Here is a 27,232-nt window from a genome sequence, read left to right on the forward strand (position 1 = left end):
ATTTCTGTTCACAACGGCCAACATCGGTAACCATTATATAACCCAAAACCCAGGCCTCCCCTAGGTCGACTCAGCCTCAAATGAGTACCTGCTGCGCTGCGTAAACATCAGCACCGGATAGCCAAAGGCGACCAGGCATGCTGCTGCCCTTCATATGTGCTGCTCGCTAACTTGCCCCAACCGTCTCGTTAGAGCTCCACGAAGTGTCTTGACTTTGTCTATATCTATAGACATATATACACTACACACACGCTGTGTATATACTTACTGGCGAGTCGATACTTGCAGCGTATATAGCTACTGACGACTCCTACATATACACACAGAGAGAACTGCTCTTTGTGTTTAGCTTCTCCTTCCCCCGCACATTCGATGAGCACGGTTGGCTACGCACAGGTCCATATACATATATGTAAATATGCACATGCATATGTGCGCATTATGCATGCGTTGGCGTGTGCGCGTTAGCACTACGCCAACGCGTTCGATACCGCGTGGTGATGGCTGAGTCGGCCTCGGAGAGGCTCAGGACCGGTTTGGATGTTTTTTGTATTTTTACCACGGCTAACATCAGTGGCGAGCGATATCAAAACTGGTGCGGTGTGTAAAAGTCGTGGCGCTCCGCACACCTGGATGTGTGCTCTTGTGTGCAGAGGCAGTGGGCTACATGACCGATCCACTGCTGGATGAAGGCCTTCGCCACGCGGCGATGGTCAGTGGGGTTTTATTGACCATACTTCACCACACGCTGAATAGCCTACGTAGGTTGTTGGGGGCAAGTGATGTTTGCGAGCACCTATTAAGGTCGGAACGTCACATGGCCAGCACCACACCTGATGCTGATGCTTACACATGTTTACACACCGCGTGGCGATGGCTGAGTCGACCTAGGGGAGGCTCAGGACTGGTTCGGATTTTTTTCACTGATATTAGTCATGAGCGGGAATCGAACTTGGAGCTCCAGGTTCGTAGTGCAGCGCGCTGACCGCTACACGACAGATCTCTCACACAAACAAAGAACCCCGTGTAGCCTTTCCAGACTGTTGGGGCGAGCACCGATGAAGGCCAACACGGCACGAGAGGGTGGGTGGCCAGCACCACGCCCGGCGGCCTTTGCCTCCCGAGTGGCGATGTTTACACACCGCACCAGGTACTCATTTGAGGCTGAGTCGACCTATGGGAGGCCCAGGACCGGTTCAAATAATCGTCACCGGTGTTAGCCGTGAGCGGGAATCGCACTCGAGTCGCCGGGTTCGTAGCGCAGCGCGCTAACCACTACACCACCGCTCCCCACCACTCTCTCTCACACACAGCCACACACACAGAGCTACACACACACACGGTGCACGTGGTGATGAGCGAGTCGGTTGTTCAGTCGCCACGACCACCTCCCAAGTCCACCGAGGCAGACACGTGGCGAGAAGCAGAGACGCTAAACTCCACGGGACACACAGCGCGGGTCGCAGTATCCAGTCGTCGTTCGCTCTTATGCAGTGGAGGCCCCTTCCACCAGCAGTGGTGAGAGCAATACACTTGCAGGGCTGTACCTTTACCGATTAGTGAAGTAGCAGCGGCAGGCCCAGCTACCACCACCACCACTCGTCTCCAAACTCCAACAACCACTCAGCTGGCAGAACTCGATATGTTGTGTGTGGTGGAGCGGTGGCGCAGTTGTTAGGTCTATGGGAAACATGCAACCCTGTAATTAGAAGTTACTTTGACCCACACCTCCACTCTGGCCAGTCGTCTTGGAACAAGGGGTGGGAGAACCTACACTTTATCCCACCGCATGCGACTAACCTGCCGATGGACTAACTTGAGGTGTATCCTTTCTGCTTATTGTGCACTGCTGGGTAAACAGAAAACTACTCAAACTATTTTGTTTTTACCAGGTAAGCCCGACTGAGCTATATTGCTATTTTTCAGAAGCGACCTGGTCACAAATGATGGCTTAACGAAGTGGCTTGAAATTATAGCAGCCAAACACTCTAAACGCGTCTTTCGATATGTGGAGGAGAAACATCGGAGGACCCGGAGAAAAATCCACGCTACCACAGGCACAAAGAGAGACACGCAGACTCCAAATATACAGCAAGCGTCAGGGTGGGGATTGAACTGACGACCTTCTGTATACCAGGCGAGGTAGTTAATATCTCCTAGCCACCGTGGCCCACGTCCCTTGGGTGGTGGTGGTGATTGGGTGGTGGTGGCGTTCATTGGGTGGTGGTGGTGGTGGCGGGTGGATTTAAGAAACGTACACGATTGTTTCAGCTGCCGCACCGGGAGATTGGATGGCATTGGCGACCTCTGGCGACCTCTGGCGACCTCTGGCGGCCTCTGGCGCTCGCCGGCAGCGCTGTTGTGTGGAGGCGGCGAGGCAAGGCGCGGAGAGTCCCGCGGGTGTTGAGTCGCGTTCCGGCGTCGCCCCGAGGCCACATCTGCATATTTATGGTGGCTCTCCCGAGGGGGGGGGCGCGCCAATTGATGCGAGAAAACTTTCGTCTCTCTCTCTCTGTCGGCGTGGCCGTATCGTTTAAGTTTCGCGTGCAGATTGTTATCCGTGTTTAATTATGTCTGGAACAATCCGGTTGAAGGCAATTACTTAGACGTTCAGCCACATGCCTCTCGCCCTATTTTGCTGTAAACATCTTCGTGAGATTTATTGTAATAGAGGGAATGAAAATGAATATAAGATTATTATGGATATGACTACCTTGTATTCCAGTGGTAGTGCCTTACGCCGATAATCCATACTCCGAGCCAGCCTAGCAGCGTTGCTGGAAATGCCGAGTAAGCCATGAAGCCCGAATAATGATGATGATTGTTGTTGTGATGTTGTCTCTGTGTGTGTGTCAGTCGTATCTGCAACTGCGGTGGTGTTTAGAGCCATGCTGCCGCACAGATTCTGCGCTGTGGTTTGTTGCAATTGCACCACGTGTTGTTTTCCGACGTTTCGCTCCACGTGCAGAGGAGCTTGTTCAGGAAGTCAATTGGTGGAGCTTCTTAAGAGCTCACGGTTGTACAGCCGACCGACCGTGGTTAAATCAAGTCCGAGACATCGTGTGGACCGTTCACAGTGGTGAGCGGGGCTTTGGCGGGACCCGCCCTGCCTGCAACGGGACGATCGCCGCGTCCTCGAGACTGGCGGCAGAGTGGCAGCCAAACACGGGGATCGCAAAGTGCACCGACTGATTCATCAGCGTCGTAGGCCGTGCTCTGCCCATCCCGTAGCCATCTCTCGTGGTCTCGCGCTGGAGCACGATCCATCTGGAGCCTGCACGCGAGTTGATTTCCTTGCTCCATCTCCCCGCTCGGCGTGCCCCTTCCTCTGGCGTGTTCACTCCCTTTGGCTAGCCTCGACCGTGCGTGCCGTACGTTCACAGCGCACCGCAAGACGCGCACAATTAACAGTTGCACAATCACCTCGGGCACACACACACGCACACAAAACACTCACAACAACACTCAACAACAACAACGCTCAACATACCGGAGCATGTTATTGTTTGCTTGCATGTTCACTACAAGTACGTGCGGTTAATGCTGAACGATTCCTTGCAAAGGGTTTTTGTTTGGTGCTTTAACATCCTAACACCTGTTGTATTGCCAGAAAGGGTAAAACCTATTCTCATTTAAAACACTCAAACTTATTTGGCTATGAAGAAGGATCATTGCCCGAAACGTCGCCGATGACTCTATATATACATTCCCTTTCAAGGCATTGTCATTCGTCACTGTGATTACCCCGGGTTCTCAAGTGCAGTGAGTTGATGGCCTTTGCTCGGTCGCCAATGACTGCTAACAACAACAACAAAAAATATCCCCATCGTGTTCGGTTTGGTTTTGTCCGCGATTTGGCTAAATTCCAGCGCTGAGATGTGAATTATGTATCGCGTTGTCATGCGACGAACCTTTGTGGCAGGGCGGGGCAGTGCCGACGCCGTGTGGGGATGTGCTGCCCCCTCGTGGAGATAAGACGGAACTCTAATTAATTTCAGCAGTAGTTTTGTAATATCCCCTTCCGCGGACCGTTCTGTGCCACGCGGGAGCGGAGGGGGTGGGGAGCGAGCGGTAACGATAACACTATGGGGGTTGGTAGACAAAGCAAATAATAAAATATATTTTAATTGTTACGTAAATATATTATATAGTTGTTGTGTGCGTTGTGTTCACGTCTGGCAAGTGTCGCACCAGGAATGATTTGAGACTAAGGCCCGGTTCAGGCAATCGTCAGTGGTGTTGACCGTGAGCGGGTTTCAAACTCGGGTCGGCGAGTTGGAAGGGCAGGGCGCTAGCCGGCAGTGCGGTGTTCGTGACGGGCACGTGTTCGTGACGGGCACGTGTTCTCATCTCGGCGGCACGCCGGTGTCGATGGTAAACAGGCCGGGTATGCTTCGGTGACGATGAAAATGTTCGACCCATTGTTACAATAACAAGCAGAAAATAAACCCCCTCCTCCAACGCCACAACCATCCACATCACCCAAAACATCCCAAATCACATACAAAACCCAAATCAACAAAAAAACAACCACAAATCACGTTAAAAGACGAAAAATAGCATCGCAAAATACCCCCAAAAGACCCCAAAACAACAAAAACAGCCCACATAATCCCAAAACTCCAAAAAACTCACCCAAAACCACACAAAATTACGGTAAAAAAAATCCCACCCCACATCACCCAAAAAACACCGCACAACACCCCCTCAAAAACATGCAAATCAGCGGAGGTTTCCTCGGCTGGGCAAGCCTCCCTGTAGCGAGCAGGTGTCGGGGGGTGGGGGCGATGTCCCCCCCTCCCGACCCCCACTCCATCCTCCCAAATCACTCCGACTCTTATCCTCCATCTACCACCACCCCCCCCCCATGCCCCCCTTATTCCCCCCCCAAGCTCCTTCTCGGGCCCCGCACCGAGCGCCTCCCCCTCCCCCAGCCCCTTGATTGACAGCCAGACCACGTGCGTGTCCGAGCCGCCCCTATTGAGCCGCTCGCGTTGCCCACGGATACGCGAACCGCCCAGAACTCAATCGAGTGAAAGCTACGAGCCAAGGGGGTTTTCTCTCTCTCTCTCTCCCTTTCTTTTCAGCGCCTTCTTTTCTTTTTCAGTTTCTTCCCACCCTTGCCTCGGACTCGCCCTACCCCCTCCCCCTTACTCCCCGCTCCCCCCTTCCTCCCCCCCTCTCTCTCGCTCCCGTAATGATTTCTCCGCCGCCGCAAATCTTGATGTGCAAAGCGTGGAGGAGGAGGAGGAGAGAAGAGCGAGCTGACGGGGCAATGCAAGGGTTAATGATGGGGTGTGCATGGGGGGGGGGGGGGGGGAAGTGTTCTGGATGTGGGGGTGTGTGTGGTAGATGTTAGTGGGGTGTGGGTGGGAGGACATATACATACGTGTATGTGTGTGTATGTACGTGTGTGTGTGTGCACACGAACGTATACATACAAATAGATATGAGTCACAAACAAGTGCGCAAAGCAGCGTGGAGATATGGTCGCATGAATCGTGATGAACATTGCGCTTAGGTCGTGGAACACGCGCGAGGTGCAGACGTCCACGCGGAGTGAAGGGGACATTCGTGCGCACTTGGGCAGCAGAAGGGACGTGAGGGCCCGATGGACCATGCTGGGTAACGGAATGGCAGCCAAAGGATGGAGATGGAGCGATGAGAGACAGGCCACGAATCCTGAGCGAGGATGGACGGTGGCGCCCGGGACCGTGAGAGATGACACACAGACACAGACACACAGACACACACACAGACACACAGACACACACGCAGATACACACACACACAGACACACACACAGACACACACACAGATACACACAGATGCACACACACAGACACACACACAGATACATACACACACAGACACACAGACACAGACACGCACACACAGAGACACACACAGATAAAGATAAAGATCCCCCGTATAGCCTTAACAGACTGTAGGGGCAAGTGCTGTTAGCGAGCACCTATGAAGGCCGGGACACACACAGATACACACACACAGACACGCACACACGCACACACAGACACACAGACACGCACACACAGACACGTACACACACAGACACGCACACACACACAGACACGTACACACAGACGCACACACACAGACACACACACAGATACACACACACAGACGCGCATTCACACGCAATATAGTGAGAGACGACACGCACATACAAAAGCTAGATCCCCCCTATAGCCTTAACAGATTGTTGGGGCAAGTGCTTGTGGCACCTGGGAGGTCGGTGGCCAGAACCACGCCCGGCCGCCTTTGTCTCCCTAGTGGCGATGTTTATACACCACAACAGGTACTCATTTGAGGCTGAGTCAACCTAAGGGAGGCCCAGAACCGGTTAAGATATTCGTTATTGGTGTTGGTCGTTAGTGGTTAGCGCATGACGACCAAAATCAGTGACGCAGCGCGCTATCCACTGCGCCACCGTTCCCCACTCTCGTACACACTCACGCACACACTCTCATACACACACACTCTCACACACACGCGCACATACACACACACACTCTGGAGCACACACGCACTCTCGCACACACACACACTCTTACACACACGCGGACACACACTCTGGAGCACACATACAGGCACACACGCACTCGCACTCTCGCGGACGCACACACACGGGCACACACGCACTCGCACACACACTCTCGCGGACACACACACACGGGCACACACGCACTCACACACACACACACATGCACTCTCGCACACACGCGGAGACACACACACACTCTCGCGGACACACACACACGGACACACACGCACTCGCACACACGCGGACACACACATGCGGACACACGCACTCGCACACACACACACACGCACTCTCGCACACACGCGGAGACACACACACGCACTCGCACACACACACTCTCGCGGACACACACACGCACTCGTACACACGCACTCAGTCACTTCTCGCTCCGCTCAGCACCGCGTTCAGCATGAGAACAGCGCAGCAGGGAGCGAGCGGTGGGGGAGAGGCAGGGGGAGAGGCGGGGGGAGATGCAGGGAGAGAGGCGGGGGGAGATGCAGGGAGAGATGCAGGGAGAGAGGCAGGGGAGAGAGGCAGGGGAGAGAGGCAGGGGGAGAGGCAGGGGGAGATGCAGGGAGAGAGGCAGGGAGAGAGGCAGGGGGAGAGGCAGGGGGAGAGGCAGGGAGAGAGGCAGGGGAGAGGCGAGGAGAGAGGCGGGGAGAGAGGCAGGGAGAGAGGCAGGGGGAGAGGCAGGGGGAGAGGCAGGGAGAGAGGCAGGGGGAGAGGCAGGGGGAGAGGCAGGGGGAGAGGCAGGGGAGCGGTGAGGAGCGCTAATGGGAGAGCAAAACTCGAGAGGGACCCACGGTTTCCACACGGGCGCAGCCTCTGCAGGTATACGTGTGTCTATAAACGTACATGCACACGTAGATGCAGGTACTTACACGTACAAGTTAGTACACACAGCTACCGTACATAGTGTGCACATAGACACACACATATACCGGTATGTCTATATTAAATATGACCAGTTTACGTACATACGCCATATAATGAGTACGTTGAACTTCTTTCGCACCGTACGTAGCCAGCCGTGATAATCGGAGGTGCGCACATGGAGTGTAAACAACACCACTGGGGAGACAAAGGCGGCCGCGCGCGGTGCCAGCAACACGACGCTCAGGCGCGACGCGGGTCCTCCATCAGGGCACGACTAGTGTACTACTATTAATAGTACTATTAATAGTAGTACTATTAATAGTACACTAGCCGTGTACTACTATTAATAGTATTACTATTAATAATAGTACACTAGCCGTGTACTACTATTAATAGTACTATTAATAGTACACTAGCCGTGTACTATAATACTATTAATAGTACACTAGCCGTGTACTATAATACTATTAATAGTACACTAGTTGTGTACTATAATACTATTAATAGTACACTAGTTGTGTACTATAATACTATTAATAGTACACTAGCCGTGTACTATAATACTATTAATAGTACACTAGTTGTGTACTATAATACTATTAATAGTACACTAGTCGTGTACTATAATACTATTAATAATACACTAGTTGTGTACTATAATACTATTAATAGTACATTAGTCGTGTACTATAATAGAAGTACACGGCTAGTGTACTACTATTAATAGTACACTAGTCGTGTACTATAATACTATTATAGTACACTAGTCGTGTACTATAATACACTAGTCGTGTACTATAATACTATTATAGTACACTAGTCGTGTACTATAATAGTAGTACACTAGCCGTGTACTATAATAGTATCAATAGTACACTAGTCATGTACTATAATAGTAGTACACTAGTGGTGTACTATAATACTATTATAGTACACTAGTCGTGTACTATAATAGTAGTACACTAGTGGTGTACTATAATACTATTATAGTACACTAGTGGTGTACTATAATAGTACACTAGCCGTGTACTATAATAGTACACTAGTCGTGTACTATATAGTAGTACACTAGTGGTGTACTATAATACTATTATAGTACTATAATACTATTATAGTACATTAGTGGTGTACTATAATACTATTATAGTACATTAGTGGTGTACTATAATACTATTATAGTACACTAGCCGTGTACTATAATAGTATCAATAGTACACTAGTCGTGTACTATAATAGTAGTACACTAGCCGTGTACTATAATAGTATCAATAGTACACTAGTCATGTACTATAATAGTAGTACACTAGTGGTGTACTATAATACTATTATAGTACACTAGTCGTGTACTATAATAGTAGTACACTAGTGGTGTACTATAATACTATTATAGTACACTAGTGGTGTACTATAATAGTACACTAGCCGTGTACTATAATAGTACACTAGTCGTGTACTATAATAGTAGTACACTAGTCGCGTACTATAATACTATTATAGTACACTAGCCGTGTACTATAATAGTACACTAGCCGTGTACTATAATAGTACACTAGTCGTGTAGTATAATGGTAGTACACTAGCCGTGTACTACTATTATACTACACTATTAGTGTGCTATTATAGTACACTAGCCGTGTACTATAATAGTATCAACACTATTAGTGTGCTAATAGTGTACTATTAGTGTGCTAATAGTGTACTACACGACTCGTCGGATTTGCGTTACTGGGAACGGAATAACAAAATCGGTTACCGGTTTGTGCGTACAACCACAAACGGAGCGCGTGTTACATTGTGACGGCCGCTGTTCACCCAGCAGCAGCATCGATTATGGGTTCATCCACAGTTAGCGTGGAGCAGTAGGCCAAATACCATCCACTCCATCAGCAGTGGCGTGAGCGGGCACTTGCAGGGCTGCGCCTTTTGCCTCTTAACTCAGAAACTCGGCGCAAATTTACCACGCGGTGCCTTAGGCCGCCGTGCGGATTGTGCGCGCGCCCAGCAATCACAGCGTCCATCATCAACACTCCACTGACGACTCGCGGTAACCGGTTCATACCGTTCGTCGTTTCACTCCCCGAGTGCGAAGTGACGCGCCATGCCCACACGCATCACACGGAGCGCGTCGTGGTTATTACCAGGGCTGTCGTTTTCATGATCGGTTAACCGATTTGGAACGTCGTGAACCGGTAACCGTTTCAGTCACCAATATTTACATAAACACGGATTCGCATTCACGCATCTCTCGTCGCGTTCCGACTGCGTTCAATGAGAGTAATCGACGGGCGAATCATCCTAAAGCCGTGTTCTATTCACCGCTGGATGAATGCTTCGCTTCTCAAGCCGTGTTGCGAGATGTAACAATCCACCGCAGGCTGATTTCATCGCTCCATCTCCGCCGGTGGACGTACTCTCGAGCGTGGCTTTGCTTGCTCCCTCCTTTGGCAGCCACTCCATCATTAGTCTCGACCACGGGGCCATCATCGTCATCCCTCATCTCCGTGTCGCCCGTGCCGTGTCCACCAAGCCCGCGATGGTACGGCGGGGTGGGGGACATCACGAGCGCTGTAAACAACAAGAACGACAACAACAACACCGCTAGCCAGAAGTCTCAGCAACAGGCGTTGCGCGCGCGACACAGTACACGCGTAATGGTGTACGTGTTACACAGTACACGTGTTACACAGTACACGTGTTACACAGTACACGCGTTACACAGCGCACGCGTTACTCAGCACACGCGTTACACAGCACACAGATTACACAGTACACGCGTTACACAGTAGACGCGTTACACAGCGCACGCGTTACTCAGCACACGCGTTACACTGTACACGAGTTACACAGCGCACGCGTTACTCAGCACACGCGTTACTCAGCACACAGATTACACAGTACACGCGTTACACAGTACACGCGTTACACAGTAGACGCGTTACCCAGTACACACGTTACACAGCACACAGATTACACAGTACACACGTTACACAGTACACACGTTACACAGTACACACGTTACTCAGCACACGCGTAACACAGCGCACGCGTTACACAGTAGATGCGTTACACAGTACACGCGTTACACAGCGCACGTGTTACACAGTACACGCTTTACTCAGTACCCGCGTTACACAGTACACGCGTTAAACAGTACACACGTTACACAGTACACGCGTTACACAGTACACACGTTACACAGTACGCACGTTACACAGTACACGCTTTACACAGTACACGAGTTACACAGTACACACGTTACACAGTACACACGCTTTACACAGTACACACGTTACACAGTACACGCTTTAGACAGTACACACGTTACACAGTACATACGTTACACAGTACACACGTTACACAGTACACGAGTTACACGGTACACGAGTTACACAGTACACACGTTACACAGTACACACGTTACACAGTACACGCTTTAGACAGTACATACGTTACACAGTACACGAGTTACACAGTACACACGTTACACAGTACACACGTTACACAGTACACGAGTTACACAGTACACACGTTACACAGTACACGAGTTACACAGTACACACGTTACACAGTACACGCTTTACACAGTACACACGTTACACAGTACACGCTTTACACAGTACACGCGTTACACAGTACACGCGTTACACAGTACACACGTTACATAGTACACACGTTACACAGTACACGAGTTACACAGTACACACGTTACACAGTACACGAGTTACACAGTACACGAGTTACACAGTACACACGTTACACAGTACACGAGTTACACAGTACACGCGTTACACAGTACACACGTTACACAGTACACACGTTACACGTTACACACGTTACACAGTGCACGAGTTACACAGTACACACGTTACACAGTACACGATTTACACAGTACACACGTTACACAGTAAACACGTTACACCTTACACGCTTTACACAGCACACGAGTTACACAGTACACACGTTACACAGTACACACGTTACACGGGCACACGCTTTAGACAGTACACACGTTACACAGTACACGCGTTACACAGTACACACGTTACACGGGCACACGCTTTAGACAGTACACACGTTACACAGTACACGCTTTACACAGTACACACGCTTTACACAGTACACACGTTACACAGTACACACGTTACACAGTACACGAGTTACACGGTACACGAGTTACACAGTACACACGTTACACAGTACACACGTTACACAGTACACGCGTTACACAGTACACACGTTACACGGGCACACGCTTTAGACAGTACACACGTTACACAGTACACACGTTACACAGTACACGAGTTACACAGTACACGAGTTACACAGTACACACGTTACACAGTACACGAGTTACACAGTACACGCGTTACACAGTACACACGTTTCACAGTACACACGTTACACGTTACACACGTTACACAGTGCACGAGTTACACAGTACACACGTTACACAGTACACGATTTACACAGTACACACGTTACACAGTACACACGTTACACAGTACACACGTTACACGGGCACACGCTTTAGACAGTACACACGTTACACAGTACACACGTTACACAGTACACACGTTACACAGTACACACGCTTTACACAGTACACACGTTACACAGTACACACACGTTACACAGTACACACGTTACACAGTACACGCTTTACACAGTACACACGCTTTACACAGTACACACGTTACACAGTACACACGTTACACAGTACACGCTTTAGACAGTACACACGTTACACAGTACACGTTACACAGTACACACGTTACACAGTACACACGTTACATAGTACACGTTACACAGTACACACGTTACACAGTACACGATTTACACAGTACACACGTTACACAGTACACACGTTACACAGTACACGAGTTACACAGTACACGAGTTACACAGTACACACGTTTCATAGTACACACGTTACACGTTACACACGTTACACAGTGCACGAGTTACACAGTACACACGTTACACAGTACACGATTTACACAGTACACACGTTACACAGTACACACGTTACACAGTACACACGTTACACGGGCACATGCTTTAGACAATACACACGTTACACAGTACACACGTTACACAGTACACACGTTACACAGTACACACGTTACACAGTACACACGCTTTACACAGTACACACGTTACACAGTACACACACGTTACACAGTACACACGTTACACAGTACACGCTTTACACAGTACACACGCTTTACACAGTACACACGTTACACAGTACACACGTTACACAGTACACGCTTTAGACAGTACACACGTTACACAGTACACGTTACACAGTACACACGTTACACAGTACACACGTTACATAGTACACGTTACACAGTACACACGTTACACAGTACACGATTTACACAGTACACACGTTACACAGTACACACGCTACACAGTACACGAGTTACACAGTACACGAGTTACACAGTACACACGTTACACAGTACACACGTTACACAGTACACACGTTACACAGTACACGAGTTACACAGTACACACGTTACACAGTACACACGCTACACAGTACACACGTTACACAGTACACACGCTACACAGTACACACGTTACACAGTACACACGTTACACAGTACATGCGTCACTCAAGCGACTCAATTTTGATCACAGGCAGCGCGACACCGCCGCCCTCCCCCGAGTTGCGGCAACGTGGCAGCACTCTCCTGGAAAGGTGTCGTGAGACTCGGTGAGGCTTTCCTCTGGGTACACAAGTGGAGCACGAATACACAATTTACACAGTACACGCTTTGCACAGTACACACGTTACTCAGTACACGAGTTACTTAAAATAACAACAATAATGATAAAGTAGACCATCAGCGGACTTTTGTCGAGAGTGATTGAGCTGCACGGCCGCTAAATGTGGTCCAGACATGCGCCCACGTGGTCACTCATCATCATCATCGTGTGGCACCGAGATGAGACGGAACGCGTGTGGGAGCGTCGCTGCGCTGGGTCAGGGCACCCATCACACAAGGATGGCATATGCTCCATATGCTCTCTTTGCTCTCTTTACAATCAACGCGCCTCCTAATTACAGGGCCGCGCGGCCGTCATTAGCGAGGTGCCTGCAGGGACCTGTGAGTGACGGTGGCCAGTGACTCACAACACACGCGCCGACACATCACACATACACGTGCTTACACATCACATACACACACACACGTGCTTACACATCACATACACACACACAAACACGTGCTTACACATCACATACACACGTGCTTACACACGTGCTTACACATCACATACACACACGTGCTTACACATCACACACACGTGCTTACACATCACATACACACACACACGTGCTTACACATCACATACACACACGTGCTTACACATCACATACACGTGCTTACACATCACATACACACGTGCTTACACATTACATATACACACACACACGTGCTTACACGTCACATACACACACACGTGCTTACACATAACATACACACACGTGCTTACACACGTGCTTACACATTACATATACACACACGTGCTTACACGTCACATACACACACGTGCTTACACATCACATACACACACGTGCTTACACATTACACACACGTGCTTACACATCACACACACACACGTGCTTACACATCACATACACACACGTGCTTACACATCACATACACACACGTGCTTACACATCACATACACACACGTGCTTACACATTACACACACGTTCTTACACATTACACACACGTGCTTACACATTACATACACACACGTGCTTACACATTACACACACGTGCTTACACATTACACACACGTGCGTACACATCACATACACACACACGTGCTTACACATTACACACACGTGCGTACACATCACATACACACACACGTGCTTACACATCACATACACACACACGTGCTTACACATTACATGTGAGAGATTAGCATGATGTCAATGTGAGAGATTAGCATGATGCTAATGTGAGAGATTATCATGATGTTAATGTGGGAGATTAGCATGATGTTAATGTGAGAGAGTATCATGATGTTAATGTGAGAGATTAGCATGATGTTAATGTGACAGATTAGCATGGCGTTAAAGTGAGAGATTATCATGATTTTAATGTGAGAGATTAGCATGGTGATAATGTGAGAGATTATCATGATGTTAATGTGAGCGATTATCATGATGTTAATGTGAGAGATTATCATGATGTTGATGTGAGATATTAGCATGATGTTGATGTGAGAGGGAGTGCAACCCAATGGGTGCAATCCAGCATCACGAGCCCCGACCACTTCTTTATGACCCTTGGGCTACACCCATTTCAAAAAACCTTTTAAAACAGTCTGCCTCAACAGCAGACCATGCTTTCCCACCTGATGACGGACGCTTGTGTTGCGCCCGAAACGTCGTGATTTATTTCATTTTATACCTACGTGACTTTACCGAAAGAACCAAACAATACGAACTCTCTCTTTCTGCTGACGCGCTATCGTAGTGGCCAGCAGCAGCAGCAGACCTGCACATTGGCATCGAGCTCCTTGAGACATTCCTGCTGCCATGGCGCGCACGAATGAAAATCCGGATAAAATATTGATATTTACAAGTAAAACATCTCTCGCGTTGCCGCCGATGGAAGAAACCAATCGGAGAATCCCAAAGGGCTCCATCTCCCCGGCGGACACCCTCCAGAGAGTGGTGGTGATTGTTGGGGTCGCTAAATCTCGACTGCCAATCACACCTCTCCCATCAGCCGTGCAGCAGCAGCAGCGGGTAATCGACACGGCGAGGGGATAAACCTCTCGCGAGGGGATGAACCCCTCGCCGTGTGACCGGGTAAGGAGGAGAACCCCGAGGCGGCATGTAGGGCACGGCAAGTGAAGGGACTTCTGGGCCACGGCCGCGTGTAAATTATGCACGGGGACGTGGCATTGTGGTGCCTTTTCTGAGCCGCTCACAAAGCCGCCAATAGCCGGAACAATGACGAGGCGAGTTCACTACATCGACAGTTTTGTCCGTCGCTTGTTGCGACACGAGAGCGGAGTGACACCGCGCGCTCCTAGAGGGGGGTGGGGGCACACGCACGGCGCGACGTCGCATATCTGACCAACGCCAAGTGAACCGTGGCGATAGGCGGATATGCGAACGCCGTGCAAGCCGTGCGGAAAAGCGTTTGATCGATTCGACGTCAATGTCGTCATCATCACCAGACATGATCGATCCACTGCTGGACGGATGAGTGCCTGCCCGTTTAGTCGTGCGCTGTGCGGGGAGCGGTGGCGCAGTGGTTAGCGCGCCGCAGTGCGAAACCCGGCATCCCGAGTTTGATTCCCGCTCACGGCCAACATCGACGATGCATATCTGAACCAGTCCCGGACTCAGCCTTAGGTAAACTCAGCCTTAAACGAGTACCTGGTGTGATGTATTAACACCAGCAATGGGGCCGGCCTTCTTAGTTGCTATAGATTGTGAACAATCTATATCGAGCACGAAGTGTAGCTACCAAAGCGTCTGGTCAATGTCGAAGAGGAGACCACTCAAGAGTTCGTTCTAGAGGAGGCCCCTTCCGTGAGCGAGTAATTGCACCTTAATAAATATATTTAATAAACTAGATAATGAGTTACACCATAAAACGATACTGCATTGGATGTACAGGGACTTCCATCCAGCAGTGGATCGATCATAGCTGGCTGATGATGAGCATGATGACATCTTCCACCAGTCTCAACACACTCATTAATCTTCGGTCCTCTGTGCGATATGGAGCCATCGCTGTGTTCACGATATTCAATCAGCTGTTGCGTTGAGTGGCGCGTCTATAAATGGATCACCTTGCACTCCAAAAGACAAAGGTCCCCCGTTTAGCCTTAACGGACTGACGGTCTGGTCAGAGCCACCGGTGGTCACACACCGTAACCAGCTACGGGACTAATTTAAGGCTAAGTCGACCTAGGGGAGGCCCAGGACCGGTGTTGGCCGTGAGCGGGAATCGGGCTCAGTGCTACACTCGCGCTCCCCACGCTTAGAATTACACACACACATACACATATATACACACATATATACACACATATATACACGTATTAAACACATCGGCACATACAGACTACACACACAAACAAGTTGACACAGCACACGCAGATATATACTGAATATGTAAGTACACATATCTAAATATTCATGCGTACAATGCACGCATAGATACGGAAATGTAAACACATATCTACGTATGTTTGTTGAACTTCTTTCGCACCGTACGTAGCCACAGAAACAAACATAAACACACACAAAGCCAAGACCCCGTAGAGGCTTTAGAGGCAAGGGTTATTAGCGAGCACCTATTAAGGAATTGGTGCGGCCAGAACCATGCCCACCTGTGTCTCCCCAGTGCTGATATTCACACAGCGCGCCAGATACTCGTTTTAAGGTTGAGTCGACCTCGGGGAGAGTCAGGACAGTAGCAGATACTCGTCACTGGTGTCAAGAAAGTCACTTAACAGTGTTAACCATGAGCGGGGATCGAACTCGGGTGGCCTGGGGCTCGAAGCGCACTTCGCTAACTACTGCGCCATCGCTCCACTTTATCTATGCAAAGACAAAGATCCCCCGTATAGCCTCCACAGACTGTCAGGGCAAGTGCTGTTATGAAAGCCGATACGGCACACGAGGGGGTGGGTGGCCAACACCACGGCCGGCCTCCTTTGTCTCCCTAGCGGCACCAGGTACTCATTTGAGGCTGAGACGACCTAGGGGAGGCCCAGGACCGGTTCAGATAATCGTCCCTGGTGTTGGCCGTGAGCAGGAATCGAACCTTGGTCGCCAGGTTCGTAGCGCAGCGTGCCAATCGCGACACTACCGCTACACACACACGTGTACACACACACACGTGTACACACACACACGTGTACACACACACGTGTACACACATGTGTACATACGTGTACACACACGTATACACGCACGTGAACACACACGTACACGTATACACACACACGTGTACACACACGTACACGTGTACACACACTCTAGTACTGACACAACGGCTTGAAGGTGTGCAGAGTTAGCGTGGCGTGGCGACACCTACACTACAGCTGTGTTTGCGTTGATTTAAAAAAACGGTTAATAACGGTTTGCTGCACACACGGAAATATCTGTGTCAATGAATATCCCCCACGTGTTTACCTTGTGAACTCAGAGAAGGAAGCAAGCTGCCACCGTTGTGAGCTCACGGTCCGCGCTCCGGACTTGCGACACGGAGCCCTCCGGTTCGATTCCATCTCCCGGCGCGGGGGTCGAAGCACGTTCACCTTTTTAACGGAGGGAAAGCGAGAGGGCGAATGTGCCACGCGGTGACTTTGGGCCGCCGTGCCGTCTGTACATTGGCGCGTGCCAATCCGTGGGTTCTTTAGTAAAATTATATTGGAATCGGTTACCGGTTTTTTCACTTTCGAAACTGATACTAACGGTTACCGGTTTACCAGGCATCGTTTAACAACCCTAGCGTGTATCTATGTGTCTGTGTTTATAAGTTCGCCTGTGTATATATGTGTCTGTGTGTGGGCACGTTTTCTGTCACAATAACACGAAGACACGCATATAAGGGGAGCGGTGGCACAGTGGTTAGCGCACTGCGCTACGAACCCAGTCACCCGAGTTCGATTCCCGCTTACGGCCAACACCGGTGACAATTATTTGAGCAAGTCCTGGGCCTCCCCTAGGTCGACTCGGCCTCATATGAGATACCTGGTGCGGTGTGTAAACATCGCCACTGGGGAGACAACAAAGTCGGTCAGGCGTGGTGGTGGTGGTGGTGGCCATCCACGCCCCTGTGTGCCGTGCCGGCCTTCACAGGTGCCGCTGGGTAACAACAAAAATCGCGCGTGCACCCACATCTATATTTGTCTATAGCCCATACAACCGTCAAGACATCCCCGTATTGCCTGAACAGACTGTTGGGGCAAGTGCTGCTAGCGAGCAGCACCTATGAAGAAATCGGAGTGGGTGGTCGGCCTCCTTGTTTCTCCGATGTTTACACACCGCACCAGGCATTCATTTGAGACTGAGTCGACCTATGTCGACCTTTAGATAATCGTCACTGGCGGTGTTGGCCGTGAGTCGAACGCCACTCGCCAGCTTCATAGCGCAGCGTGCGCACCGCTACACGTCACACACACACACCTACACAGGACACACAACAACAAGTGGCGGTGACGTCACCACGATGCTTGTGCCAGGCTATGTGCACCCTGAGGCCACGTGAAGTGTCGAACGCCCGCTGGCAGGAGGTCACGGGGCAGACCCAGGTGCCACAGGTCGACTGACTGAGATGACTGGCTGATGCACCACCTGTGCTTTAGCCACCCGGCGCTCCGCTCGTTGTTGTGAGCGTCGCTCCTCCGCCCTCCGTTGTTGTTGGAGGGCGACTGCCTCCAACTGCCCAATAGCGTCCTTCACGAGCCTCCTCCAGAGAGGCCGATCTTGACACCGCTGGTACCAGTCATCGGAAAGTCCACTCAGCTCCACGTCCTCCTGTACCACATCACTCCATCTCTTCTCTAGCCCGTGCCGCGCCCGTTTAGCCCCTCGATCCGGCCGAACAAATCTGTTTCGGCATGCGGTGGCTGGGCATGCGGGCTACATGACCCAGCCAACGCAGCCTTGCTTGCCGGAGGAGCTCACTGATGGGACCTTGCCCAGATCTTTCAAGGATTTTTGAGCTCCTCACACAATCCAGCCTGGTTAAACCCAGGATGGATCGTAGGCAGGCGAAGCCTAAATGTTTCCAACCGGCGAAGATGCTCCATTAAGGGGGTCCACGTTTCGCAAGCGTAGAGAAGGAAGGGAATGACCGTGGCCGAGAAGCCCTGAAGCTTAGTGCGGAGCGACAGACCAGGTAGCTTCCACACAGCGTTACGCAACCGATGAAAAGATATTGCCGCTCGACTGATTCGGAGTGAGACCTCTGCTGTTAAACTGGAGCCGGTCATAAGCACACTGCCCAGGTATGGGAAACTCTCCACTCTCTCCACAACTGCCCATCACCGATTGGGAGTTGTGGGGGTGGAGTGTCCGATGGTACAAAATACCCAGGCAGGTGCTTAGTTTTGGTGAGGCTGATGGTAAGGCCCCATCTCTTAGTGGCACGCTCCAGTCTCAGCAGCAGCGTCTCCAACTCCTCCTCTGAATGAGCAGCTATTACAAAATCATCAGCATACATAACGTGGTTGAGCAATAGGGAGCCATCCTTTGCCTGCAACCCGGGCATCGATCAGCCTCCCATTAAATCTATACCAAATGGAGATTCCCCCAGTACAGCTATTGAAGGCTTCACGAACTACGTGGTCAAAATAGATGTCAAATAATGTGTTAGCCAGAGGACATCCCTGTCGCACCCCAAGTTGTCAAGGGAATGGCTCTGACTCCCGGCCACGTAGTTTTACCCGGGCCCGCTCACCATCATGAAGGACCTTAATGATCGTGAGCAGAGGGTCAGGGACTCCAAAAGCACAAAGAACAACCCAGAGCCCAGGCCTAATGATGGTATCATAGTCCTTGACCAGGTCAATAAAGCAGAGATGTAGGTCTTGTTAGAATTCCCTACACCTCTGCTGTAGCAGACGGACAGAAAATATGGCATCTGTGCAGGACCGCCCTTTTCTGAAACCGCATTGGGGCTCCGCAAGCCTCACCTCAGCGTGCCTGGCAAGGCGATGTTGAATAATCCTTGCCAGGACCTTTCCCGGCACACTGAGGAGTGAGATGCCCCTGTAATTGTTACAGTCTGTGCGGTCCCCCTTCTTAAAGAGGGGGACCACCAGGGCATCCTTCCAATCCTGCGGAACCCGTCCAGTGGTCCAGACTGTTGTTATGATGTCATATAGGGCAGTCTGTGCACAAACGCCACCCTCCCTCAGCATTTCGCTTGGGAGATCATCTCTGCCCGCTGCCTTTCCTGGTCTCAGACCCCGGATCGCCTTCAGTACTTCCTCAACAGATGGTACTTCAGCCAGCCACTCACAGGGGGTGACTTCTTCCAATATTTGAGGTACCGCAGCCTCAGGAGGGTCATCCTCATCCTCACTTTGTGCCACGATGTTTTCCTGGCTGAGGGATTTTCCCTCCCCCAGGACCTCACAGAACACACCCTCGCACACACATGCACATACATGCACATACACTCACACACACACCCACACTGAAATATTTAGCTCGGAGAGGGGTGGTCGCTTCCACAAAGCCTCCTCACCACCACCACCATCATCATCATTGGCGAGAGCGGCACTACCGGCCTCAATTATTCACGCGAAACGCGATGCCAGCCTGCGATCAGCCGTGCGTGCGTCTGTGCGCACACACCTGTGTGCATGTGTGTACGTGTGTGCCTGTGTGTGTGTGCCTGTGTGTGTGTGAGTGTGTGCCTGTGTGCATGTGTGTACGTGTGTGCCAGTGTGTGTATGTGTGTGCATGTGTGCCTGTGTGTGCATGTGTGCCTGTGTGCATGTGTGCCTGTGTGCATGTGTGTGCGTGTGTGCCTGTGTGTGCCTGTGTGTGCCTGTGTGCCTGTGTGCCTGTGTGCATGTGTGTGCATGTGTGTGCGTGTGTGTGTGCGCGTGTCGATTAAACAGCCTCAAACGAATACATTGTTCTTCAAATGAGACAAGGGCGGACGGGCGTGGTGCTGGCTACACATCTCCCCGTGTGCCCTGCCGGACCTTCATAGGTGCTCGCTAACAGCACTTGCCCCTACAATGTGTTAAGGCTATATGGAGGATATTTGCCTTTGTATCTATGTATCCGTGTGGTGCCTCTATGTGTGTCTGTATCTCTGTGCGTGAATGCATATGTGGGCACACCTGTGCGCGTGTATGTGTCAGTGGACGAACAACAACATCACCACCAACATCAACAACAGCACCACCAACATCAACGACAACAGAAGCAACAACAACAGCAGCAGCAGGGCCTCGCGCGCTGACCCCGACACGGCTGACCCTCACACAGCGAGAGCGACCTGTGGATGGACCGCCCTCGCCCCGATAATGTGGAATTTACCCAAGCTGGTTGCTGAGTTCGATTCTGGCTCTCGACCCGAGTTGAAATTCCCGGACACGGCTAACATCAGTGGCGAGTGATTTGTCTGCACCGGGTTTGTTACTCACTTCAGGGTGAGTCAACCTGAGATCGTCTATCTGCGGTCGACTCATCCTTAAGTGAGTACCCCGTGCGATATGTAAAGCATCAGCACTGGGGATACAAAGGCGGTCGCGCGGGGTGCCGGTGGCCACATCACCCTCTCATGCGCCGTCCTCGCGAACAGCACTTGACCCAATAGCTTGCGTAGGCTATACGGGGGACCTTTGTCTTTGCTGACCTGAAGCAACAAGATGTCATGGCGCGTCCTATGCTGACACCACGTGGTCGAGGTGCGGTACTGCAAGCGTCCCGCTCATCCTGCTGAGGCAAGATGCTGTCAGCGAGCACCTATTAAGGGCAGCATGGTGAGGTGGTGATGTGGTCACCAGCACCACTCCAAGGCCGCCTTTGTCTCCCCAGTGCAATCTTTGGACACACTGGTGGAAGGGCCTTGGGGGTGAGATTGGCCTTGCGATTAATAACGATCGGGTCAATTCCTGAAGAAGCTCGCTATGACGTGGAGCGAAACGTCGGGGATTGTGCCGGCAAAAAAACAACGGCACAGCCAGAAAGCGCGCCCCCACATACGTACGCACACAGAGACAAAGATCCCCCGTATAGTCTTAACATATTGCTGTGGCAAGTGCTGTTAGCGAGTAGCACCTATGAAGGCCAGCACGGCACACGAGGGGGTGGGTGTCCAGCACCACGCCCGGCCTCCTTTGTCTCCCTGCGGCGATGTTTATACACCGCACCAGGTACTTATTTTGAGCCTGAGTCGACCTAGGGAATGCACAGAAGCGGTGTTGGCCGTGAACAGGAATCGAACTCAGGCCGCCGGGTTTGTATCACTGCGCCACCGTTTCAATTTCATAATTCTAATTTGGATTCACTATCATCAGCATCATGGTCAATCCAGCGCTGGATGAAGGCATCCCTAAGCGAACACCGCCTCCCATGGTCCCACACACACACACCTCGCAAGATCATCGTGGCAAGCCTCATCTCACGGGACCTATGATTACCTCCAATTAGGGATAATGACTCGGTCGCATGGTAAAATAATCGCAGCGCGTTCCCCACTCGCAGGGCAACCACGCTCAGCCAACGGCGGTCAGATCAGATCAGTCGCGTGAATATTCAGGGCTCCCTTTGTTGGAGGCGGCTTTCAAATTCATTTACTCCCAAAATTCTCATGCTAATCCCTTCCTACCGCCCGCCGCCTCAGCGTGTTCCATATTAGCATGCTGCGATTCTGTTCACATGTAAAAAAAAGAAAATAATTATATCGATTTAATTAATCTCTTTGAGCTAATAATGTGATTTAATAATTACGGGTTTTTTTTGTTTTGTTTTGAACGGCGGTGAAGATGTTGGTTGGAGTGGGTTGGGAAAGATGACGTAAAGTAATGCAGCACGCACGCGTGGCTGAGAGAAGAGGAGAGAGAAGAGGAGAGAGAAGTGGAGAGAGAAGAGGGGAGATTTCAATCAGTGCGCCACCGCGACCCGATGTGAGCCACGCGGCTCAGGATCACGGTGGCGGATGACAAAAACAAAGACAAAGATGTCACGAACCTAGTCCGCGTGTCCCTCTGTGTCTCCCCACGCTTCTTTCGCGCACTTTCCGGTTTGTTTTATTCGGAGACCGTTCGAGCGGCCAACACCGATGTCTCAAAACCTCGCGATGGCCCTCGACTCCGCGTGTGGACATTGAACGCGGCGGGACGCGAATCAGGAGATCTGTGCACGGGAGAGTCACTCCGCCCGGCTGTGTCTGCACGCGAGCGGCTCCCTCGGCACGGCACTCACTCGTCGCTTATGGATATCATCGCTCAGCCGGGAATCAGCCGCGACTTGAGCTGTAATGCGCAACGTCTATCATCCCATTTGCCATTCGACATTGCGCTTAATTTCACCGTAGTAATAATAATAACAGCAGCAGCCTTGCCCGCGACGCACACGACCCTCGATGGAGGAGGCAATGTTAATCCCCTCAACGTTTGAAGAGCCGCAGTGCGTGGTAAAGACGGGACAAACGCGACCCATCAACGACGTCTCACGAAGCAGCAGCTCGTTAAAGAGACGCACGCGGCAATGTTAGTGTATGGCAATGTTAGTGTATGGGCAATGTTAGTGTATGGCAATGTTAGTGTATGGGCAATGTTAGTGTATGGCAATGTTAGTGTATGGCAATGTTAGTGTGTGGGCAATGTTAGTGTATGGGCAATGTTAGTGTGTGAGCAATGTTAGTGTATGGCAATGTTAGTGTATGGGCAATGTTAGTGTATGGGCAATGTTAGTGTATGGCAATGTTAGTGTGTGAGCAATGTTAGTGTATGGGCAATGTTAGTGTGTGGGCAATGTTAGTGTATGGGCAATGTTAGTGCATGGCAATGTTAGTGTGTGAGCAATGTTAGTGTATGGGCAATGTTAGTGTATGGGCAATGTTAGTGTATGGGCAATGTTAGTGTATGGCAATGTTAGTGTATGGGCAATGTTAGTGTATGGGCAATGTTAGTGTGTGGGCAATGTTAGTGTATGGCAATGTTAGTGTATGGCAATGTTAGTGTATGGGCAATGTTAGTGTATGGCAATGTTAGTGTATGGGCAATGTTAGTGTATGGGCAATGTTAGTGTATGGCAATGTTAGTGTGTGAGCAATGTTAGTGTATGGGCAATGTTAGTGTGTGGGCAATGTTAGTGTGTGGCAATGTTAGTGTGTGGGCAATGTTAGTGTATGGGCAATGTTAGTGTGTGGGCAATGTTAGTGTATGGGCAATGTTAGTGTGTGGGCAATGTTAGTGTATGGGCAATGTTAGTGTGTGGCAATGTTAGTGTGTGGGCAATGTTAGTGTGTGGGCAATGTTAGTGTATGGGCAATGTTAGTGTATGGCAATGTTAGTGTGTGGGCAATGTTAGTGTATGGGCAATGTTAGTGTGTGGGCAATGTTAGTGTATGGGCAATGTTAGTGCATGGCAATGTTAGTGTATGGCAATGTTAGTGTATGGGCAATGTTAGTGTATGGCAATGTTAGTGTGTGGGCAATGTTAGTGGATGGGCAATGTTAGTGTATGGGCAATGTTAGTGTATGGGCAATGTTAGTGTATGGGCAATGTTAGTGTATGGCAATGTTAGTGTATGGCAATGTTAGTGTATGGGCAATGTTAGTGTATGGGCAATGTTAGTGTATGGGCAATGTTAGTGTATGGGCAATGTTAGTGTGTGGGCAATGTTAGTGTATGGGCAATGTTAGTGTATGGGCAATGTTAGTGTATGGGCAATGTTAGTGTATGGCAATGTTAGTGTGTGGGCAATGTTAGTGTGTGGGCAATGTTAGTGTATGGCAATGTTAGTGTATGGGCAATGTTAGTGTATGGGCAATGTTAGTGTATGGCAATGTTAGTGTATGGGCAATGTTAGTGTATGGCAATGTTAGTGTATGGGCAATGTTAGTGTATGGGCAATGTTAGTGTGTGGGCAATGTTAGTGTATGGCAATGTTAGTGTATGGGCAATGTTAGTGTATGGCAATGTTAGTGTATGGGCAATGTTAGTGTATGGGCAATGTTAGTGTGTGGGCAATGTTAGTTTATGGCAATGTTAGTGTATGGGCAATGTTAGTGTATGGCAATGTTAGTGTATGGGCAATGTTAGTGTATGGGCAATGTTAGTGTATGGACAATGTTAGTGTATGGCAATGTTAGTGTATGGCAATGTTAGTGTATGGGCAATGTTAGTGTATGGCAATGTTAGTGTATGGGCAATGTTAGTGTATGGCAATGTTAGTGTATGGGCAATGTTAGTGTATGGGCAATGTTAGTGTGTGGGCAATGTTAGTGTATGGCAATGTTATTGTATGGGCAATGATAGTGTATGGCAATGTTAGTGTATGGACAATGTTAGTGTATGAGCAATGTTAGTGTGTGGGCAATGTTAGTGTATGGGCAATGTTAGTGTATGGGCAATGTTAGTATATATTAGCAATGTTAGTGTATGGCAATGTTAGTGTATGGGCAATGTTAGTATATATTGGCAATGTTAGTGTATGGGCAATGTTAGTGTATGGGCAATGTTAGTGTATGGGCAATGTTAGTGTATGGGCAATTTTAGTGTATGGGCAATGTTAGTGTATGGGCAATGTTAGTGTATGGGCAATGTTAGTCTATAGGCAATACCAGTCTATTTGCCGATAGAGAGATACAGAGACACAGAGACCGTGTATCACAAACTGTGCACCCCACAGTAAACCCACTGTGGACTGCGCTCCTTCAGCGGAGGAGGAACAGCGACACGACACAGAACTCTCTTCTCTGTCTTCTGAAGCCCTCTCGTCGTGGCCAGCAGCAGCAGACCTGCACATTGGCATCGAGCTCCTTGAGACATTTCTGCTGCCATGACGCGCACGAATGAAAATCCGGATAAAATATTGAAATTAACAAATAAAACATCTCTCGCGTTGCCGCCGATGGAAGAAACCAATCGGAGAATCCCAAACAGCTCCATCTCCCCGGCGGTAAGTCACGTAGGAATAAAATAATGTGTATACCTACGTTATAATAAATATTTTATTTTATTTTATACCTACTACGTGACTTTACCGAAAGAACCAAAGAGTATGCATTCATGCAGTCACGGAAGCTTCAAATCAAGATTGATAATGCACAATAATATAAGTGTCCAAGCCGTTACATTTTGCCTTTCTCTCATTATTATTCGTATTAGAATTCGTGTTGTGTACACTGCTGTGATCCACAAAACAGTAAATCTAACGGAACAAGTTAATATACATTTAAAAAAAAAAATAAACTTATACACCACGTAATTGTAAACAGGCCAATCTGAGGATGTGGAATACACGTTCCCGGAGAAGTTGTGGAGACCCGTGTGCGAGTCGCGTGTGTGATCGCAGATGTAATTGCACGCGCGCACGCCGCCAATAAGCGATGCATTGGGGCCACTCGCTATTAAACTCCTCCAGCGCGCTGCGTCTGGCGGGATGGATGGGCAATCACGAGGGCCCCCATCAACACGACACAAAGACAAAGACCCCCCCGTATAGCCTTTAACTGGCCGTTTGGGGCAAGCGCTGTTGTAGTGAGTTGCACGTATCTAAGTTTGGGCGGCACGGCGCAGGATGGGGCTGTGGGTGGCCAGCACCACGCCCGGCCGACTTCGTCTCCCCGGTGCTGATGTTTGCTACGCACCGCCCCACCAGATACTAATCTGAGGCTGACTCGACCTAGAGGAGGAGGCCCAGGACGGGTTCAAGATAATCGTCACCAAATGTGTTGGTGTCCGTGAGCAGGAATCGAGCTGGCTCGACAGGATCGTAGCGCAGCGCTCTAAACGCTACACTACCGCTCACCACCGCTCACCACACAGAGATATAAAATCAAAGACCCCCCCCTATAGCCTTAACAGACTGTTGGGGCAAGTGCTGTGAGCGAGTACCTATGAAGGCCGGTACGGCACTCGAGGGGATGGGTGGCCAGCACCACGCCCGACCGCCTTTGTCTCCCTCGTGGCGCATTCACATACGTGCATAACACACGAGCGCGCCCGCATGATTCCTCACGACGCAGATTCGAATGGAAATGGAAGAGAAATTGCCGGCGGTGGGACTCTCTCTTTCTCTCTCCCCGGAGGAGCG

General features: G+C 50.1%; 2 long non-coding RNA genes across 7 annotated transcripts in view; both read left to right on the plus strand.

Annotated features, from left to right (window-relative positions):
• Positions 1-4,141, plus strand: LOC142906394 (uncharacterized). The gene is made up of 2 exons (XR_012930212.1): positions 1-1,518; positions 2,272-4,141. It is a non-coding gene; the product is annotated as an uncharacterized LOC142906394 (long non-coding RNA).
• Positions 4,142-4,942: 801 nt separating this feature from the next.
• The window catches only part of LOC116956346 (uncharacterized), a 28,472-nt gene continuing 6,182 nt past the window's right edge, over positions 4,943-27,232 (plus strand). The window contains exons 1-3 of one of the 6 annotated variants that reach the window (XR_012930216.1): positions 4,943-5,295; positions 5,522-5,714; positions 13,091-26,404. This is a non-coding gene — a long non-coding RNA (uncharacterized LOC116956346). Of the gene's footprint in view, positions 5,296-5,323; positions 5,715-7,223; positions 7,397-9,469; positions 10,098-13,090; positions 26,405-27,232 lie in introns of those variants that run through there. The other 5 variants (XR_012930215.1, XR_012930214.1, XR_004404990.2 and 2 more) reach the window with 5 other exon arrangements.

The sequence above is a fragment of the Petromyzon marinus genome, chromosome 64, assembly GCF_048934315.1.
Source record: "Petromyzon marinus isolate PM22_M1 ecotype Great Lakes invasive population chromosome 64, UKy_Petmar_22M1.pri1.0, whole genome shotgun sequence".
Classification (NCBI taxonomy): Eukaryota; Metazoa; Chordata; class Hyperoartia; order Petromyzontiformes; family Petromyzontidae; genus Petromyzon; species Petromyzon marinus.